Source organism: Ursus maritimus, unplaced genomic scaffold (assembly GCF_017311325.1).
Source record: "Ursus maritimus isolate PB19 unplaced genomic scaffold, ASM1731132v1 scaffold_11, whole genome shotgun sequence".
Taxonomy (NCBI): Eukaryota; Metazoa; Chordata; class Mammalia; order Carnivora; family Ursidae; genus Ursus; species Ursus maritimus.
Window position 1 is genome coordinate 65,733,720 of NW_024423453.1, and position 10,128 is coordinate 65,743,847.

The 10,128-nt window shown below is 44.7% G+C and overlaps 1 long non-coding RNA gene across 1 annotated transcript; it reads right to left on the reverse strand.

The window, feature by feature from the left end:
* Nucleotides 1-325: 325 nt before the first annotated feature.
* On the reverse strand, nt 326-9,697 carry LOC103675965. Its single transcript, XR_571962.2, has 4 exons — nt 9,473-9,697; nt 8,810-8,912; nt 8,380-8,565; nt 326-552 (listed from the first exon to the last, which is right to left on the reverse strand). It is a non-coding gene; the product is annotated as an uncharacterized LOC103675965 (long non-coding RNA).
* Nucleotides 9,698-10,128: the final 431 nt, after the last annotated feature.

Here is a 10,128-nt window from a genome sequence, read left to right on the forward strand (position 1 = left end):
ATTTTTTAAAAAGATTAATCATCACAGTTTGTTCAATGGCAACCCACACAAAGTTACTACAAGACACCAGAAATTAGTATACTGGAAGGGAAGACTTGGCGAAATAGAAATGTTGGAATGGATTTTTTTTTTAAAGATTTTATTTATTTATTCGACAGAGATAGAGACAGCCAGCGAGAGAGGGAACACAAGCAGGGGGAGTGGGAGAGGAAGAAGCAGGCTCACAGCGGAAGAGCCTGATGTGGGGCTTGATCCCATAACGCCAGGATCACGCCCTGAGCTGAAGGCAGATGCTTAACCGCTGTGCCACCCAGGCGCCCCTGGAATGGATTTTTTATGTATGACCTTTCACCTTTGTCCTAATGTGAGAGAACTCATGAGACACTCCTTCAAGGCCTTGAGAAATACAATGGTGTGGGAGGACTATCATCTTGATTACAGGGGCCGTTGGAAAGTGGTTTGGTCTTTGGGTGACAAGACCTGAGTTAAGGAAACTTCTCAGTACATGGCACATCATTGTCAGTCTTGAGAGGAAGAACGAAGAGGAAGCCTCTATAACAAAGTAATAAATAAAATCCATTAACATGTCTCTGGAAGAATCCCAAGGGCTAGAACCACCATCAAAGACCAGAATTATGCAGGGACTTCTGATTGCCACCAAACTCTCCCTAAGATGGATGCATCTTGCAGAATGTCAATTCATCGCTGTAAACTTATTTAGGTGATTCGAATTGCAGATGCCATTCCCAATGTGATCCCTACTGCTGCCATTGCCAAATGCCCAGCTCCCCAGCAGCAGTGACAAATCCTGAGCTCTAGATGGGGTGTCCGAGCCCAGAAGCTCAAATTAGTCACCAGGGGGCAAGCTGATTACATTGAACTTCCATAATAGAGGGGGTAGGAATTTGTCTTTTAGGAATAGATGCTTCTTCTGGAGAATGGATGAGGGGGAAAGCTATAAATACCAACTCTAACCTTATGATCTTTTATAACAGTGAGGGCTGTACCAGCCAATATTTTCTTCCTTATTTGATTGATTTCATTTTCTGCCCACCCCGTTACTTCATACACAGTATGCTTTTGATGAACTTTATGATTTACTCTACAGGAAACAGAATTTCAAGATGACATTGTGTCAGGATGAGAGCAAGGAGGGGCATTGCCCACAGAGGCTAGGTATGGAGTTGGATGGAGTAACTAATGAGCCCTAGGCATACAGGGTCAGGATGAGCACTTTTATTTCTGTGAGGAATGGCTGCCTCATGTTAGTGCTTTAAATGTGTGTTCTTAGATTCTATGTTTGTCTAGTTGGCAACCATTACTCATGGGGCCAAACTAATGGCCACACTAGTTTATATCATCCCTGCGATCCAGTTTCCATGGAGGTACAACAATGATCTTACAAACCCTCGCAACAACCCTGAGTCAACATCCCCAACTTCTTCCTTTATCTCTCACACTCCAAGCCAACAGTCCCCTGCACAAAAGCACCCCAAGGTGAGGTACTGAACAGCTAGAGACTGTCCCTATATCCACAGCCTGCCAAAATTACTCAAACTATCCAATTCTAAGCTGCTTACCCTGGCCTGCCTTGCCTCTCTTGCAGAAATTCCAATAAATACTCTGGGCCATGGAGACACCGGAGCGGCTCAGTCAGTTGGGGGTCTGCCTTTGGCTCAGGTCATGATCCCAGGGTCCTGGGATTGAACCCAGCATCAGGCTCAGCGGGAAGCCTGCTTCTCCCTCTCACTCTGCCTGCACCTCCCCCTGCTTGTGCTCTCTCTCTTTCTCTCAAATAATAAATAAACTCTTAAAAAAAATACCCTGGGCCATGCTTTCTCCTTTGCCTTTCTGCCCCCTGGCGGGCCCCGGGGCTTCCCTGTGGCCCTGCATGGCACACTGTGATTATTTCCAGGGATCTGTGAATATGAACTTCCTTCATGACAATCATTCCTGTGTCTGCATGCCTTGCCATACCGAAATAAAACAAATTCTGGGGACAACTTTTACAACAGTTAGATGTAAGCATTTTTTTTAAGTGTAATTATGAAAAGTTGGGTGTGCATTGATATTAGGAGCCAAAAAGCTAGATTTGGGGGAGCTTTCTAGCATTTAAACTCCTTTCAAAAATTTCAGGAAACTTCCCACCTTGAAGGTGGCAGAGCCCACTTTCCAGAAGGAGCTCAAAACACCAGACTCCTGCTTCCTCAACCTTCCTTGCACCTCGTTCATGGGCACATGCTTAATCAGATGGGTCTGTCCCACCCTTATGTTGGGAACTAGTGACACAAAGAAGCAGGGATAGAGAAGGATTAATTCTGGCAGCAGCAGGAGGGACTGGTTTCCCGGGACAGCAGTGACAGCAGTTCCAGTGACAGATGTTGCAAGGTTTTGCATCCAGTCCCACAACAGCACAGGGCCCATTGTGTGGGTGAATGGCTTGTGATCTTGGCTCTGGTCTGGCTGATGTTTCCCTTGTTCTCACCTGTGCCCCGAGCAGGTTCTCCAGCTTTCTAAGTGCTTCTATGAACTACTCAGTGTCCTTTAATAAAATCCATTTCTGCTTAAATTCATTAACAGGTTTTTATTACTTGTAGCCAAGAAACCTAGTTGATATAAGTTATGATTATTTCCTTCCTTCCTTACACACACACACACCTCCATGTGAAAGTACATATGGTGAAATATTAATATTTGTTAATTATGGGTAGTGAGACTATGGGTGTTTAGTGATTTTTTTTGTATTTTATGTCTTTCAATTTTCTCAGAAGATAATACTAGCAATCATGTCCATATGTGTAAATATATAAAATATATATATATATATTTATGCACATATATGTCCCATATATTTACACACATATATATAATGCATTATTTCACTACTCTAAGCCCTTTATTTATGCTAACTCATTCACTCTTCACAACAAGCCTGTGATGTGGGAAACGATATTCACATCCTCATTTTACACGTAAGGAAACTGAGGGACAGAAAGTGCTAGAGACCTATCCAAAACTACACGGCTTTTTTTTTTTAAGTATATTTGACACATAATATTATATTGGTTTTAGGTGAACTACATAATGATCTGACCATTATATACATTTTAAAATGCTCACCACAATAAGTGTACTTACCATCTGTCACCATAAAAGGTATTACAAAATTATTGACTATATGCCCTATGCTGTACCTTGTGACTTAGTTATTTTATATCTGGAAGTTTGTACCTCTTAATGCCCTTCACCTATTTCGCCCATCCCCCACCCCACCCCTCTGTCAACCACCAGTCTATTCTCTGTGTTTATGGGTCTGTTTCTGTTTTGTTTTCTGTTTGCTTGTTCATCTCTTTTGTTTTTTAGATTCCACATATAAGTGTAATCATATGGTGTTTGTCTTTCTCTGTCTGACTTATTTCACTTAGCATAATACCCTCTAGTTCCATCTATGTTGCCATGAATGGCGAGATTTCATTCTTTTTTATGGCTGAGTAATATTCCATCATAGGTACATATCACATCTTCTTTATCCGTTTATCCATTGATGGACACTGAGATTGCTTCCATTTCTTGGCTATTGTAAATAATGCTGCATAGGGGTACATGTATCTCCTCCAATTAGTGTTTTCGTTTTTTCCCATAAATCCCCAGAAGTAGAATTGCTGGGTTGTAAGGTATTTCTATTTTTTATTTTTTGAGCAACCGCCATACCTTTTTCTACAGTGGCTGCACCAACTTACATTCTCACCAACAGTGCACAAGGGATCCCTTTTCTCTGCATCCTTGCAACACTTGTTATTTCTTGTCTTTTTGATTCTAGCCATACTGACCGCTGTGAGGTGGTATCTCATTGTGGTTTTGATTTGCATTTCCCTCTTGATGAGTTATACTGAACATCTTTTTTATGTGTTTGTTGGCCATTTATATGGCTTCTTTGAAAATATTTCTATTTGATTCCCCTGTCAATTTTTAATCAGATTATTGGTGGGTTGTTTTTCGTTGTTGTTGTTGTTGTTTGCTATTAGTTGTATGAGTTCTTCATATGTCTTGGATGCCCTTATCAGCTATATCATTTGTAAATATCTTCTCTCATTCAGTAGATTGCCTTTTCGTTTTGTTGATGGTTTCCTTCACTGTGCAAAGAACCACACAGATTTTAAGGAGCACATCAGAAACCAAACCCTGGAGGTTATGCTTAGGGTCTTTTGCTTTTAACAAAATCAGGGAGATGAGATAACAAGTGGCTTGAGGGGATGGCAGACCAGGATGGAGGATGAGCTTATTTATGGGCTGAGGAAAAGGACCCAGCAGGAGGAGCAGTGAAGACAGGAGGAAGCCTGGGGATCTTTAGTAGATGGGGACTCCATCAAGATCACAGGGGCCAAGCTTCCCTGTGCAGGAAGGAAGGGAGGAGGAACAAGGAGCAAAGAGAAGAAGGCAAGGGGTCGGTTTACGGTTTGGAGGATGACCTTGCTTCTCTGGGGAACTGAAGGCAGTCAGTCACTGGCAAGGAGGCTGAAGAGGTGACAGGCAAGCTGCGGCCAACCCAAGTGGCAGCATGAGTGAACCGGTGGTCCTGCAGATAGCCGGCTGGGGGAGAGGGGCTTTCCTCCAGAGGAGAAGGGGAAGGAGAGAGCCATAGGCTCCCTGACGGAGGACTCTGTCTTCATTCCTATTCTACTTGCAATTATACTGCTCTCTTAACACCCAGACCCAGGACCCAGGAGATCCCCCACCTGTGAGGTCAGGTGGTCCAGGCCGTGATCCCGGAGCACAGGATCCTTCAGAGCAAAGAGAGAAGCATCTTAATAACTGGACAGAGGGAAAGCAAATCTGTTGTCTGTCCCCACTGGACACAGACAGAATAGTCACAGGCTCCTCCTTCTCCCCTCCAGAGAGGGTGTGTGTGTGTGTGTGTGTGTGTGTGTGTGTTAGAGAGGGAGAGAGAGAGAGAGAGAGAGAGAGAGAATGAGAGCATGAGCCTGTGAGCTGGCCAAGCCAGCAGTCCCTCCTGTGGACTGGCTTGGCTTATACCTGCAGAAGCCTTTGTACCAGGCTCTCCACGACGCTGTCCCCTGTAGGACCTGCAGGAAGCCTCTCTGGCCGCCAGAGCTGGGAGCCCCAGGCAAACCGACCAGGCTGCAGAACTTGTCCAGCCCTCTCCAGGAAGCCAACTTGACTCTCAGAGTCAGCTCGCCCTCATCCACCAAGGTGTGTCCTGCTCCAGCATCGGTGTGACTGTAAAATGGAGTCACCCCACTCTGCCTTGCACCTGCCTTTCCATTTTGGGGGGACTTTTGTTGGCTGACCAGGACTTCCAAGCCAGGCTGTTTCTGTGTTCTCTCAAAGGCCTTTCTTCTTCTGTCACCACAGGTAAGAAAGGTGTCCCCATAGCTTGTGTCGGGGGATTAGGGGGGTAGAGACATTATGGGGGTGGGATCAAGGGGATACTGCCAGATTAGCAGCTTCTGGGTACTTTGGGAAGGGAGTATGTCAAAATGCTGGAAGTCACCTGCTCCTAGAAGAATTTTCATCTTCTGATTGTTCCTGTGAGGACTGTTCAGAGCCCAGTCAACCGCTTCTACTGGGATAGTTCAGTCTCAGGAGTTAGTGATGTTATCATATCAAATCTGCTTCTGTGTACCATTCCTTCATTTATTTATTCATGAAGTAAATATTCCATACCTTTTAGTAAAGACTAAAAGGCATCAATGGAATTCACTGACTTGCAAGGTAGCAAGTTCTTCATTGCTGGGGTTTTTCTGAGGCTGGAATTTGTCAGAGAGGTTTCCTACAACAGCTGATGTGCTAATCCAGATGACCTTTAAAATTCCACCTGACCTTGAAATATTAGCCTTCTGTGATTGATCAAGGTATGGAGCAGAGCAGATATACAAGCTAGAAATATGTTCTCTCTCCCCTAAGCACCTGGCATGAAATTATTTGGAAAAAGAAACAGTATCATTTCCTCTAATCAAGGGGCTTTCTTTGGGGTATTGACAGTTGGGAGAGAGCTGGGACTCTCATGTGGGGCATTGGGATGCTGGATGGCAGAGAGGGGCTGGCGGGAATCTAAGCAGGCTTCCTGGAGAAGGTGATGTTTGTGGAAAGAATAGAACGTGACCAGGTGGGTGGGAAGCTGAAAATCAGCTGCAGTGGGAAGATGGACAAAGAAGTTGAATTACCTTGACTTCAGGGGACCAGAACTCAGGAGGTCGGCATAGGGGTGGGGGCTGGGCTGGTCACCCGAGTGCGTCAGCAGCAATAGTGGGGATGTTGCTGTCTGAGTGTCTTTTGTATAGATTTCTCTGGGCGCCCTATTCACCCAGACCCACTTTACAAACAGGGACGTCACCCCACAGCCATCCCCTCCCCCACAACCTGCCAATCCAAGGATCAAAGGGTCCAGGGCTCTTTCTCTTTTAATATCTTTCTTAGGCAGAAGGTAATTTCAATTACTGTCAATTACCTGGGATAATTTCTCTTTTTGTTTCCAGTGACAAAGTAATGAAATTATCATTGTGAACTAATTACAAAGGATGCAAATTTGAGGCATCTTGTAGGAATATATCCTCTAGGATCAACTGACTTTTATTTGCACATTCTTCCGGAGGGTCAAGCACATATCTGGCTGGTTCTCTATATGAGGCAATTTCAGCATGCCTGGATTTCTATTTCTTTTTCTCCTATTGTCACTAATGGGGGAAAAATCTTTTATTTAGGGCATTTGGCTGAAAGGTGAAACAGGTCATAGCCTTGGGATTTGCAGCCATGATATGAGTAAGTGGATCTGCATATAGAGGAAACTCCTAGAACCCTGGATCCAGGCAAACATGGCTGTGGGATAGGACACCTTTCCCTTCTCACCACCCATCTGCCACCGACCTCGGTCCTGATGGTAGCTTAGCAGTAACAGTCAATAGTGCTAGGATCTATAGAACACGGGAAAGTATGGGCTGAGTTGCCCATCAAATTGTCCTTCTAGTTGGTGGCACTGGGTGGCACTTTACCAGATTACAGTTTAGAAGCTGAAGACCTGAATTTGAATCCCAACTGTATCGATTTTGAACTATACATCCTTGAGCAAATCTTTTCTGAGTATCAGTATTTCCTTTATTTATATAAAAGAGATAATAAAATCTCTTCCCCTCCCCCTTCTAAGGGTGATGTGAGGCTCAAATGAGGTCAAAGGTGTGAAAGGGCCTTGTCAGCCTTAAAACTACACAAGTGCAAATTGCTCTTAGAAAGATCTAGGCGTGAACATCAAAGGGGACCCTGGAATCCTCTTTCCCTGAGCTTGCCTGCCCTGTTCTCTCACAGCTAACTGAAAACAAAGCAGTGCATCTCCCTGGATATGTCCTGATGGAGAGGAACAATTCAATTTTCCAGGTCCCTTTCCTTTTAACAAGCAAATGAAACTTCTAGATGGTGGAGATGGTGTCAGGTAATAATTTGTCAATGACAACACAGGTCAATTAGGGAGGCATGGGACACGTGAGAATCCTAAGGCATCCGGGCCAGGGTAGAGTCCCGTGACTGTCAGGTTTTGAATGAGTGTAGAAAGATTAAAAAAAAAGGAAGAAGAGAAAAACCAAACCCACCTGCTCTGCAGTTTCTCCTGGATGTTAATGAAATCTGTCTCTGTTGGCAACACCAGGATCTCTAAAATCAACTCAACTCAACTCAGCTCAATTCAAGCACGTCTCAGGGTGCTTACACAACATCAGACTCAGGGAAGAGCTTCCCAGTATGAGGAGTAGTAAAGAGCTCCGAAAGGACACCTCTGGGAACTTGGGGTCTCTCTGCATGGCTTTGAAACCAATGGGACTGAATGAATAAAGTCATGCCTCCTGGCAGGGGTGGAAGAGCAGATTAGATGCCAGAATTTGTCTTCTGTCCTTTCTTCTCTGCTATGTCCCCCTCAGGGCCACCCATTCTCGATTCTTTGTTCCTAATGCCCGGCACATTGTTGCCCCATCATGGAAGAAGAAGTGGAAAGATGAATGAGTAAAGAAAAGAATAAATAATCAGATTATGGAAGAAGATTATGTTCAATGTCATCTTGCTCCCTAAACTAAGCCATAAGCCTGGGTCTCCTTCATAGATTCTTCCGAAAGCCTGTTATAATAAATACATTCCCGAAATGCCAACGCATTGAAATTCACATGAAAGCCCTCCCACACCCCCTCTCCCTCCAGTTGGCACAAACCATGAATGCGCAAGGCCATGGGGTCTTTGATCCCCCATAACCATAGCAGCTGCCACTTCTCCTACCCAGCCCCCTGCAGTTCTTGGGAGCTGTTGTGGGCATGATCCCATTTGCTCCCTCCCTGCACCCGTCCTCAGGGGTAGGCAGGGCAGATAGTGCGCTTTCCTTACCACAGAGAAGACACAACCCCAGAGGGCTTAAGTGCCCTGCCCCAGTCCTGAGTCAGTGCGTGTGGTGGCCAGGACTCAGAGACACATTCACAAACTCCAGGAGGGCAGGACAGTGGTGTGACAGGTTTGAGGAGAGGCAGAACGCCGGTGAGGCCATCGATGCTCCAAGAGTAGGGACAGAGCCGCCTGGAGGATGAGAAAGAAGCTCATAGAAGAGGTTTTATGACTCCTCCAACAATAATAATTTGGATTCTCCCATGTACTTGGGGATAACGTTTTAAAATCCCTCTCACTCATATTCTTTTTTCCTTTTAAATTGTGGCAAAATATACATGACATAAAATTTACCATTAGTGACATTCAAGATGTTGTGCAAACATCACCGGTATCTAGTTCCAGAACATTCTCATCATCCCACCTTGCCCATCACCTGTATGAGAGTCCGCGCTGTGTCCCGAGGACATGGCCAGTGCCAGACCAGGAGAGTGCCTTTGATACGTGCAAGGTGTACTTGAACATGAGACATCTCCAATCTGCCAATAAGAAGGGTTGTTTAAAAAAAAAGTGCTAATTTGGATAAGTAAGCTTTTTACGGTAATATTTAATATTTTTTCTAGTAACAGATGTTTTAAAGCACTATATATATTAATACACTAACTTAAAAATATGGCTTTTCTCCAACTCCCCCATTACAAAACATTCAACGCTTTACTTCCATCTTTGACGTCAGTGTCCTTCTCGCCACTGGAACCATTGCCACGTTCTGGCCTTTATTGTTGTCCCTAGAGTCTAAAGAAAGGTGGCTATCTTTTTTTTTTTTTTAACTAATCCAGAAAGTGTTTATTTATTTATTTTCTAATAACAGCTCTTTTGAGATATAGTTCACAGTACTATAAAGCTCATCCTTTGAAAATGTACATTTTGGTGAATTTTAGTATATTCGCAGAGCTGTACAACAAACACGGCTACATCACTGCAGAACGCTTCAATCACCCCAAAAAGAAACCCTGCACCATTAGCGGTCACTCCCTCTTCTCCCTTCCCCCCAACCCCCTTGTAGCCACTAATCTGTTCTCTGGCCCCACAGATTTACCTTTTCTGGATATTTCATATACATCGAATCAGGGTGTAGCTTTTATGTGTCTAGCGTCTTTCGCTTTGCATGTTTTCAAGGTTCATCCATGCTGTAGCGGGTATCAGCACTTTATTCCTTTTTATGACCTACTCATCCATCATATGACTATACCATCTGTTGTGTGGGTGTTCATCAGCTGACTGGCATTTGGGTGCTTCCGCATTTGGGTTATTGTGAACAGCACCTGAGTTCTTCTATTGACCACCCTTTGTGATACAATCATCTTCATCTTGGAAATGCAGCACCGAGGCCAGAACAATGGGGACTTCATTCTCATCTTGTACCCTCCTCTGTCCAGTGGGTCAGGCAGAGAAACAGGTTGACGCCGGAGGAAGAAGAAGATGTTAGTTCCTCTAGTTAGCCAGGGAAAGCCCAAAGCCCTCTACTGTTCACCTTTCTCAGCTCTATAAAGTGTGAGGAACACAAGCACATCCTGTGTCAAGGATGCACGACGCTGAGACCCTTTGCACGGCTTGCTCAGGTTCCATAGTGAGAGGGACTGTGTGGAATCCAGCGGAAGCCCTGCCGCGTCAGCACCTGGAAGCCTTCCTGGGGAAGCAGGTCTGAGCCTGAAACCTCAGCACAGCTCTGGCCTGCCCTCCTTCTGATGGCCA